Source organism: Lolium perenne, chromosome 1, assembly GCF_019359855.2.
Source record: "Lolium perenne isolate Kyuss_39 chromosome 1, Kyuss_2.0, whole genome shotgun sequence".
Taxonomy (NCBI): Eukaryota; Viridiplantae; Streptophyta; class Magnoliopsida; order Poales; family Poaceae; genus Lolium; species Lolium perenne.
In genome coordinates, this window is record NC_067244.2 from 262,634,292 (window position 1) to 262,646,413 (window position 12,122).

Consider the following 12,122-nt stretch of genomic DNA (forward strand, 5'->3'; position numbering starts at 1 on the left):
GGTGACGATGGCGTCGATTTCCCCCTCCCGGAGGGAATTTCCCCGGCGGATTCCTGCCCGCCGGAGAGCTCTTTCTCTCTGGTGTTCTCCGCCCGCGAGGCGGTGTAACTCTTCGTGAGGAACCCTCTGTGGCTTAGGTCTTCGGGACGAAGGGTTTTGCGAAGAAAAGGAGGCGAAAGGGTCGTGGGCCCCCAGACCACATGGCGGCGCGGCCGGGGCATGGGCCGCGCCGCCTAGGGTGTGGGCCCACCCTGGGTCCTCCTGGCCCCTCCTTCTGGCTTCCTCCGTTATCTTGAAAAATAGGATTTTTGGTATAATTTCCTCCCACAGTTGATCTTCCGAAATATTGCGTTCTGACGGTGCTTTTTCCAGCAGAATCCTGGCTCCGGTGCTTGATCCTCCAATAATGATGAAACATGCAAAATAGATGAAATAACATAAGTATTGTGTCCCAATATGAAATATATCAATGAATAACAGCAAATTATGATATAAAATAGTGATGCAAATTGGACGTATCAATTCACCCATGATTCGTACGGGGTGCACGAATATATGGTGGTCCTGCTTGATCAAGATAAAGCTGATGAGATCTACGACGATTTGGGGTTTTCACCGCATAATCGGATCCTCCTACTCAGGATTGGGTCTCGCGGCCACGCACGGTGATCGTAAGCCGATCCTAGACAAGGCCTAAAAACCAACACGAGGTTGATCCCCGGAACGTCCTGTCTAGGACTAGCAAACGACACCCTACGTGCCGCTGGATCCTCCAGCCCCTTGTAAGGCCTAACTATTGCAGATATTAAACTAATCCTTGATGAACAAGGAGCAACCGTAACGGATCAGATCTACTAAATAATGACCAAGCGGGGTGCACTTCACCTAAGATAGGTGTAAGGGCGGCTAGACATGCAAGGGCTGCACTACGATAGCATGTTACGCGAAGAACTATGCTAACCCTAACACATCTATGATAACTACGTTGCTCGCCATCAACAAGGCTTCAGCACGAGCAACGCATGAACAACGTGGAGCTTGTGCTGCCTAGATCGCAAGATGCGATCTAGGCAGCATGTTGCTTACCGGTAGAAACCCTCGAGATGAAGGAGTTGGCGATGCGCCGAGATTGATTTGTTGGTTGAACGTTGGTTGTTGTTTATTTCATAAACCCTAGATACATATTTATAGTCCAGGGGACTTTCTAACGTGGGAATAATCCCAACCGGGCACGGGCCAAACTCTATCTAATCGACACGTATCCTACTATATTACAGATACAAGGGCAAACTAGCCCAAACTTCGTGTACAAGGCCGGTTCACATATTCTTCCATATATATATTCTTCAAGCCCATCTCCAATCGCGGCCCACCTCTGATCCGGTCAAATTCTGGTGATAACATAAACATACCTACTTTCATAGAGTGCTCAAAATTTGCTTTCGTTAAATTCTGAAAGCTGCAATTGGTTTATTGGCATTGGTTACTGATATATCAAAGCACTGGTTTATTCTTTTGGGGCTACAACACACAAATTCAGTCTATGAGGGAACGGGTACATGAAGATTATTATGTATCCCAAGAATTCCAGATTTTTGTTATATATCCCTTGTAATGGGTGTTGTGCTCTAATTTATTGATACCAAATATTTTAAGGAAATTAAAACGGTTCTTTTTATTATTTTGCACTTCTCAGCTTCGCTATTTGGTTATTCAAGGTGAATCTATGTGCGAATAAAAGGAAGTAGGTTTACACATTTAGTTATGGATATATACCTGCCTGGAGCTCTGAATTTAACATGTCTCGGATGTGTGAGATTTGCGTGTGGACATTGAACCATCAATCTTAGATGAGATAAATCCTGTTACTCCAGCTCAAGGAAAATGATGGTATCTGTATTTATATGTACGTCTTGAACTGGTCTCTGGTACAAAATCAGATAACCAATGAATACATATAGTATAGATAACTTTGCAGCATCATCAATTATCTTAAAGGCATCAAAAAAAGAACTAATGAATTTATGTTTATGCTTTTGTCCATTGTTCATGCTTTCGGATGAAGAACTTCTACTATGCTTTCAGCTTTCGTTCATGCTTTCGGAATAGTAGAGAGTAACTTGTTTATAGATAGTAGAGATATTGGTTGTCTCCCCTCTAAATTGGTTGGAAAGTAGATGCCTAAGTATGACCATTTTTTGTTCATGCTTTCAGATGGAAATAAAGATACCTTTCAGGGAATTATGAGTAGTCTGACAGATCATATTAACTGTTGCATATCCTGCATCTCTGTATTGGATCTGAACATGATATTTCTAAGCATAATCTAGGATTTCCACTCAAACATATGTGAAATAAACTAACGGGAAAGAAAATTGAGACCAAAGGGCTCCGCACTCACCGGACAAGTACGCTGGTTCAAACTTCCCATGTGATCTCAAAGCTCATCAGTAGTTCTGTTCTTGATATATTCCATCACCTGCAGGCTTTGCCCCTCCCTTCTTCTCAGCTTAACCAGCTCTGAACGCACAAATCAGCAACCACAAATCCCCTCGGATCCACGAGCCCCTGCCTAGCAACCTTCTAGACGACAACGAGGAGAGGATTCAATCCTGAGATGGTGCCGGAGCGCGGAGATGAACTCCTCCACCCAACGTCCCAATTCCAGCTCCTCGACCACATCGTCGGCCGCTCCCTCTTTGTGCTCGCAGCCATCATCACGCCGCCGTATACCACCGGCGTCATGCAGCAGTTAGCAGCAACGCCTGCCGGTCCCATGCCCTCCTCACGCCAGGCGGAGGGCCGACCGCCGATGCCATGCGAGGAACTGGCGATGGGGCGAGCCCGTGGGAGCCAGGGAGATCAGGCGGCGTGGCACACCATAGAGTCCTAGGAGGCGGCCAGATCGAGCTGGGAGAGAAATGGGCGGGGGCAACATCAGGAGCTGGGCCGACTACATTGGGAACAAGAGAAATGGAAGACGGGGAAGTGAGGGGGAGTGGCTCGTGTCCCCGTGAGGGGATGTTGTACTTTTTTCCTTTTACAGGTGAGACCTCGAGAGAGGACTTGAGCCTTCTTTTAGATGTACATTTTAGCAAATTTGGGGGGTACCAAAAATGAATTCATAAGTAATGCGTCTATCGAGTCAAATTTAGAGTTTATTCATCGGTAAAGATATTTATTTATTTGTTCAATTTTTTAATAGATGATTATGGAGACAATAGGGTTCGATAGAGCAACAGTTGAGGTGAATAAAAATTACCTGGCCTAACATAATCAAACGAGGTGTGTGTGTCCAGCATTGTTGCCTTCTTTTTATGCATGTTTCTTAATTTCTTAACCGATATGTAGTTTGTTTTTGTAGGTCATGAACGAGACAGAAATAGATATTCTTGATGCGTCGAAAGAAACCACTAACCCAGACACCAACGCGATGTTGTTAGAAGATACCGAAAATTTGTCAAAAAATTGAAAACAGAGGTAGCAATGCACGGGTACCTATTACTCCCATCTCTCCTCCCTTATCAACCTTCAACAACAGCGTCGGTACCACCAATACTCATCGTCAAGCATGGACGAGAGGTGTGCCCCCAAATCCCTCTACGCCGCACCCACGAATTCGTTCGTCAGCGCCGCTCACCTAAAAAATTTAGCATCCGCACCACCGACCTGCCAATGGAGTTTTTTTTACCACAACCATAATTGAAGATTTGCTAAACCCTTTTTGTATGTTTGACACAGAAGGCTACCATCCAGGATTTCTTCGGATATTTATGAATATCAAAGTGTTGTTTGGACTAATCAGAAAAAGAAGTATTCTTTCAATTATACATGTGTTTGCAGCACCCACATTTTGTGAGACAATAATACATCCAAAAGTAGAGGTTGTTGAGTTGTCTGATGGACCAGAACACATGTGTGGGACTTACCGCAGAAGAGTAACAAGAAGACCTAGAACTTGAAGCCACGAAGATGCACAACAATGCTATCTTGTTATTACGCTCAGTATTATCATATTGTAGTACATTATAATATCCCCTGATTTGATTTAAATTTTCATACCGAGTTCCTAATTACATATCTGCATTGAGAAATTAAATTTGAGGACCCGTGGCAAGGCACAGGCATTTGTACTAGTAATCAATATAAAGTTGAACATCTTTTTTTCTTGCTAAACATTTATACTTGAATCTTCAACACGTGCAGCTTGATCCTCAAAATTTCTTTTCAGGTCGCCGCGCATAATGCACGCACTTGAATATTTTTTTATTTTAACAACACCGTCTATTTAGGTAACTCAAACTACATGTCATGATCCCGATCATTCCTTTCGGTATCTATTATCCTGCCCCAGCGGCCTCTTGGATTCAACTCTTTCACCGTTACCATTTTATTGTGTTTTATAAGCACCCCACTCATACAATGTTGTCAGTTAAAACTTAAAACCTATTTTTAAAATGTAAACTTAAAATCTATTTTTAAAACGTAATTTTTTTTGTCGGATGTCGTTTGGGGGACGCGACTAGATGCTCTTTACATGAGTCCGAGTTACCCACCTGGACATTAATTAGGCGGCGTTCAACATCTAATGCCGACCCCCACCATCCGCTATCTATGGTGGAAGCGTGCGGATGGTCAAGGTCTTGGGCTACATTGACGAAGTGGAGCTGGGTTTCAAACCCATAACCTCGTCTACCTCTTACTGCAGTCATATACTACTATGCTATCAGAGCTTCATGCCACAATAATGCCAATGACGTGAGGACGAACTCTCTATGGGCACTTCTTAAGATCTATAACTTCTGTTTATTGATTGCACTTATATGCACACGAGAAATCTACATCAAGATATTTATTAGGAACATATGTACGCTCTAAATCTCGTTGATCTAAAATGCACGCTGAAACATATAAACACTTCAGCTCATCTGAATGGCACAAATGAAACGTTGAAGGCATGTGATTTTTCATTCTTTTTCATAGATGCGGTCAAATTCGTTTAACAAAACATGTCTTTAAAAACCAATGTAAACCTAATATGATTTCTGTTGCAAAATACAAAAAGTTTATTTACAATTATAGAAGGAAACCTTGTTATGTTAGATTTTTATATTAGTTTAATTATATAATTATGTTGTTAATTTTGCTGAGTATAGTAGTACACAAAAGGAATGTCTCCACATTTGGTCTCGTCCGCATTGAGAGAGGATATCCGTTAGTTCTTATTCAGAGACAATGATTAGAATCGAATGTAGACTTGCCACATCTAGAGGATGGACGGCATGTATTTTACTATGTCAGATGTTTTAATTACACAAAAACCAAAATGTTCTAGTCATGTAGTGGTGAAGAACAAAAAAAAACATCTGCCTAAACCTTACAAATTATCAACTCCATTCCATCAGGGTGAATAGCTTGAAAATGTTGTCATCACTTTGCAAACACATTGTACCCAAATATGATCAAAACATTATTTATATGAGAAACTAAAATCTTAGTTATGTGCAGCCTCAACTAAAATTTTAATTATGTGCAGCCTAATAGTTTTTTTTAGGTCAAAAATTGGTTTCAAACTCATTTAAATTTCAAATTCTGGGTTCAGAATTCATGTTGCATAGAAAATGTTCAAATAACTCCTACTCCCTCGGATTCACGGAATAAGGCATTCTTGTTTTACGTGTTTTTATTTGACCAAGAATTAATTTAAATATATAAAATTGTTTGTATGAATAGCATTATTAGAAAGTGTTTTTCAATAAAAATCCAACAATACTAATTATATATAATATAATTAAGATTTTGTTGCTCAATTTTTATGGTTAAAATTCATCTTAAAATACGCATGCACTTTATTTCTTGAAATGAAGGTACTCCTAGTACCAAGTGCAGGATGGTCGCACCCTGAGGTCCTATGGCATAACCAAGGAGGCGACGTTTCACCTCATGCCCCGCCTTCGGCCGTGCGTCAAATGCCAACCTAGCACAAAAGTGATGACCTGATTATGTTCGCATTGTGCCCCTACAATTTTCTATCACGAGTAATCAATGCAAAGTGGAGGATTCTTTTCGTCTACCTCCGTCCACAAATAAGTGGATATCTAGCTCAAAACTTTATCCACAAAAAAGTGTACTCCTATCTTCCCAATGCAGTTTAATTACTTCTCTTTCATTGCACGGAAATCAAACCCAATAATATCAAGCGCATGTTCTTCTTGTTTTCTGTATTCACTTGGCTTATTGGAGGTGAAAGAATTAAAGAGGAGAGATGCATGTTCCCACTGTATTTTCAATCCATTTCATAATTTATCTTGGAAAACCCGCTTGTACGCTTATTTGTGGACAGAGGGAGTAGCTTGCTAAGCGTGTATTTTTTTTAACAATCAATACCACATCTATTTATAATAATAAATAGTACATGGTACAATGTTCAAAACCATTACAAAATAAAGCATAAAAGATACTAGCAAATCTTCAAGGTCGTCAAACTCTTTCTTCTTTCAAGACACAATCTTGTATTTTTCTTAAGGCAGTCAAAGATAGATAACAAACTATAGACCTGTAAATATCAACGAAGGTTTTCCCATAATTTTAATTTGAGCCGCAATGCCAAGGCTGCGTGCACGCGCGCAACCATTAAAATTGTCAATCAGCATCCGCAAGAGTACCAATACCAGTATGTCAGGGAAATAACAAATGATCAGTCTTGTCGACGTTGATGGAGAGCCAAGAGTACGAATCACCATTGTCGAGGACGTTGCTAAGCATGTACTTGAATATTCAACAGGTGCAATATGCCCTCAACAAATCTTCCCCGTCGCATATGTATTCAATAAGGACCTTTTTGATAGCCTGGGCTGAATTCTTGCATGACTGCGCTAGTGAGATGAGAGTGTATGTGCGTTCCGAATGGGCCATGGACTATAAAAGGCGTATCGTTGGGTTGCCCACGTGGCATTTCTGCACTGGAGAGGAAAGTCAGCCTCCATTGTTTGGGTGCCTGACGTTTTTTTTTGTCCTGGTCGTGCAACACACACCTTGTTTGGTTGCAGACATGAGCATTTGCGGTAACCCCTTCTCTTAGAGTGGTGAGACTACCTAGTACTGGTACCGAATAACAACACATTCAGCTACATTCAGTTCATGAAAAGTTGCTGGTAATACACAGCCTGCTGGGCGATACATCAAGAGCAAAGCAACTATACTTCGTGTGCATCACAGGTTCATCACACTAGGGGTTAGTATATACCACCTCGAACAAGTTCATAATTACAAACCGGGGATCAAGTTCAAGCAAGTCCTAGCTAATGGAGAGATACGAGAGCACCTCCCAAAATATACATGATCTCATCAGTGGATGCCCATTATCGAGAGGATGATGAAGAACAAAGCAGAAGCACTAAGCAACAAATTGATTGTGTAGCCAGTTCCTAAGCTAAGTCGCCCTCTCCGATGGCTACAGTTGACGGTACTCGGCATACTCTTCTTCGTTATCTGTTATCTGCAATGTAGTTGATTGCCCTGACCAGCAGCTTAGGTTGGAACAGTTGTGCCTTGGCAGATTTCCTTGCAGCGCACCCCATCCCGGAGGACTCCCCGCTCATCACCAACCTTCCTGATGAGGAGGTGTTCACCGCTGAGCTCGAAGGTCCATGGGAGCTCTACTTCGACGGTGCTTCCCGTACGGAGGCCAATTCAGACGAAACCCCAAGACGAAGAGCCGGCGCAGGACTGGTGTTCAAGACTCCACGAGGGGAGGTGATGTATCACTCCTTCTCCCTTCTCAAGGAGGAGTGCTCCAACAACGAGGCGGAGTACGAGACACTCATCTTCGGCCTCCTCCTGGCTCTCTCCATGGATGTCTGTTCTTTACGGGCCTATGGAGATTCCCAGCTCATCGTCAGGCAGGTCAACGGCATTTATGAGGTACGCAAGCCTAAACTGGTGTCGTACTACAATGCGGCCCGGAATCTCATGGGGAAATTTCTCCAGGTTGAAGTTCTCTATGTGCCACGAAGCAGAAATGCGCCTGCAGACGCCTTGGCGAAACTGGCGGCAGCACTGGTGCTTCCAGATGATAAATCCTCCGCCTTCGGGGTTGAAAAGATCGGTTTTACCTGATCTCCAAAGCTGGAGCAAGGATCAGACGATTGGGCAGGTAGCTCGTGGAGAAGAAGACACAGAGGGCAGGGCGTTATATAAGCGGAACCGCGGCAAGACGCAACCGACAATACGACCAGATGCAATCTAGGCCGGTTGGAATCTTCAAACTCCTCTCCGCACACGATAATTAAATATTCACCAAGCCAAGTTCCATCAGCTTCGCGCTCAAACTTACCTTGGTGAGGGGGCAATTTGTTCAATGGGTTTGCGGCACGAAAATTGCAGAGTTCCACAGCTTAAATACTAGCAAACTTCAAATACAAATACAGCTGGATACATATATAGTATAATATGTACGATTATGTAGCCTCAATAGTCTGAAAGGGGCCTAAGATACACGTAAACTACCTCGTCACGTGTACATGTACGTACGTACGGGGCGACCGGCCGGAGAGGTCCACCAACAGAGAGCAAACTGATGGAGCCGGTACATGCACGTATCTATACGTATAGTTTTGCACGTCAGCTCATCAGGTATTAGCAGCCCCAATCGATCGATCGGCTAGATATACGTGACAGATTTTAATCGAAGAGTCTGGCGCTGATTACCCTGTACATGGAGCTGACCTCAGTGCGTCCGATCCGAGCCGATTCCTCGCCAGCCATGTCGCGGAGAATTTGTTAGAAGCAACAAGATAGAAATTCAGGAGGAAGATTGGGAAAACAGAGTCCCGGTAACTCTGCGCCGAGCCGCCGATTCAGGAGGCAAAACGGCTTGCGCGCCGTGCTTTGGAAGGAACCAAATTAGTTGTGGGCTCGTGGCGATACATATAAACACATCCCCCAGTTAGCACGTATGGATCGATCTCGAGCTTCTCCTTCCCCGTCATCGAGTTCAAGGTGAGGTACGCGAGCTGCCTGATCTTATTCTCTCCCTTCGTAGTGTCATTGTTGATCCCATCTTTAGAACGTCCTTACGCGTATACTACATACTAGAACCAGAATCCAGAGCACTTGGAATCGAGGTTGTTCGTATCCACTTACTCGAGTTTTCTAATCGACAATTGCTGCCGTTAAGTAGATGTGTCGTCCGATATTTTTATAACCTAGGTAGAGGTGTGTGGCCGATGGATGAAGATCCTCGACTCTGCTCTATTTTTATAGCCCCTGTAGATGTGTGTGATGTCCGTGCTTTCTTTCAACAGATGAAGATCTTTGTGAAGACCCTGGCCGGCAAGACGATCACCGTCAAGGTGGACCCATCAGACACCATCAACGTCGTCAAGGCGAAGATCCAGGACCAGGAGCGCCTTCTCTTCGGCGGGAAGGAGTTGGACGATAGGTGCACTTTGGCCGATTACGGCATTCAGGACGAGTCCAGTCTTGACCTCGATCTGCGCTGCCCCAAGAGAACGAAGATGGTTATCTTCGTCAAGGGGCTGACCGGCAAGACCAGGACCCTTCGTGTTTAGGAGCTGGACACCGTCGAGAGCGTCAAGTCCATGATCCAGGACGTCGAGGATGCCCCCGTGAGCGAGCAGAGGCTTATTTTTGGCGGGGGTCAGATGGAGGACGGTCGCACCTTGAAGGACTATGGCATCACTAAGGAGTCGACAATTCACCTCTGCCTTCGCCTCCGGTCATGTGTCAAATGCCCGGTGCAGACCTAGCCCAAAAGTGCTGGCCTGGTTATGTTCGCACTGTGCCCCTACAATTTTCTATCAAACTTGTAATAATCAATATAAAGTTGAACATCTGTTTTCTTGCTAAACATTTATACTTGAATCTTCAAGTGCAGCTTGGCCCTAGAAATTTCTTTTCCCGCCGCCGCGCATAATGCACGCACGTGAATATTTTTTATTTTAACAACACAGCCTATTCAGGTAACTCAAACTACATGTATCTATTTGGTATCTATTGTCCTTCCCTTACCGGCCTCTCGGATTCAAATCTTTCACCGTTACCATTTTATTGTGCTTTATAAGCACCCACTCAAACAATGTTGTCACTTAAAAGTTAAAACCTATTTTTAAAATGTAAACTTAAAATCTATTTTTAAAACGTGATTTTTTGTCGGATGTCATTTGGAGGACGCAACTAGATGCTCTTTACATGAGTCTGAGTTACCCAACTGGATATTAGGCGGCGTTCAACATCTAATGCCAACCCCCACCGTCCGCTATCTATGGTGGAAGCGTGGGGATGGTCGAGGTCTTGGGCTACATTGACGGAGTGGAGCTGGGTTTCAAACCCGCAACCTCGTCTACCTCTTACTGCAGTCATATACTACTATGCTATCAGAGCTTCATGCCACAATAATGCCAATGACGTGAGGACGAACTCTCTATGGGCACTTCTTAGGATCTAGAACTTCTGTTTTATTGATTGCACTTATATGCAGACGAGAAATCTACATCAAGATATTTGTTAGGAACATACGCTCTAAATCTCGTTGATCTAAAATGCACGCTGAAACATATAAACACTTCAGCTCATCTGAATGGCACAAATGAAACGTTGAAGGCATGTGATTTTTCATTCTTTTTCATAGATACGGTCAAATTCGTTTAACAAAACATGTCTTTAAGAACCAATGTAAACCTAATATGATTTCTGTTGCAAAATACAAAAAGTTTATTTACAATTATAGAAGGAAACCTTGTTATGTTAGATTTTTATATTAGTTTAATTATATAATTATGTTGTTAATTTTGCTGAGTATAGTAGTACACAAAAGGAATGTCTCCACATTTTTACTATTAAATTGGAATAGGTGACTGCCTGGTGTCACAATCAGGCCAAATAATTTCCGTCACGGCCGGGCCTACTTGAAATTCCATAGAAGCCCACGTTGCCCATCTAAACGATCTCTTTGATTTTCGTTTCTTTCCGGTGGGACAGAGGGTCAGGTCAGGCTTATATCCAATAGGTAACGACTCCGGACGGTCAGACGTGCTGCTTATGGCACACAAGAAACGGAACAGAGCTAAATTTCGAGGTAGCTCATATGGAAACCGACCAAGCTAGATCCTAACCGGACTGGAAGTTGTTTATGACAGGAAAACATACACGTATTTCCCATTGGGTACGTGTTCATTAGAGAGGCATACCACACTCGCCCATGCACAGAAAGAATTCTTGTTCGACGTGGCAATTTTCCAATCTTGCCTAGAAACGAGCTATGTATGGATGCAGCATGTAGGTATGTAGGGCTATCACCACCATGGTTAAGAGAAAAAAAGAAGTTGGTCCGTTGACCGTGAAGCTCGCATAAAAGCCATCAAACCAGTGTTGTCATGCTTCTATATCAATCGGATTACATGCTCTAGAAATTTAAATTTATACTCTCGGTCAAGTGCTTCAAGGTGGTTTTAGCACGTACGGTTTTATTTTCAGTATGAAATTGATTTTTTGCAAGGTTCTTAACGTCAGATCGATGGTTCTGCGCAATGACACAAAATTAGCAAAACCATTACTTTTAATCAACAACGTTTTCATGCTCCCTCCTCTCGAAAAACAACACTCTGTTGAAAAGAAGCTGGGTTGTGAGTCGCCTTAGCTCATCTCGAAAATGGCTATAAGTTGTTGCCTTTTTGTCTGAGTTTTCAAAATGAAGCCTATATCGGCTTTTTTCGTTATACATGTACAATCGATATATGTGGTTGTGTATTATGTCCCGTTCTATTTCTGGTCTCTTCATATGGTGCATTTTTGTTGCTGCAGAAATTGATGGTATGTGTTAAACTTTGAAGGTGGAACCTCTGTTTCTGTTGTATATTGTTTTTTTAAAGTAAATACTGACCTACTGATCGGATCTCATTGCGGCGGTTGTTGTTCGCGACAAATTATCAATCTCTTAAAAATATTTCCGCCTTCTATAAAATTATGGCATGCTCTTGGCGTGCCATTGAGAAGAAGCTTAATTGTACTTTAACTTCCCTTTCTGAGACAAGAGGCATGGACTATTCAATCTTTTGGGTTCCATGTATAAAACATTTATATCATTCCAATTCACAATGACC

At 42.8% G+C, this 12,122-nt stretch overlaps 1 long non-coding RNA gene and 1 pseudogene across 1 annotated transcript; one reads left to right on the plus strand and one right to left on the minus strand.

Annotated features, from left to right (window-relative positions):
* Nucleotides 1-272: 272 nt before the first annotated feature.
* Nucleotides 273-3,028, minus strand: LOC127327797 (uncharacterized). The gene is made up of 3 exons (XR_007868737.2): nucleotides 2,402-3,028; nucleotides 1,777-1,925; nucleotides 273-398 (listed from the first exon to the last, which is right to left on the minus strand). It is a non-coding gene; the product is annotated as an uncharacterized lncRNA (long non-coding RNA).
* Nucleotides 3,029-5,928: 2,900 nt separating this feature from the next.
* LOC127327796 (uncharacterized) lies at nucleotides 5,929-9,806 on the plus strand (annotated as a pseudogene).
* The last annotated feature ends 2,316 nt before the right edge of the window (nucleotides 9,807-12,122 follow it).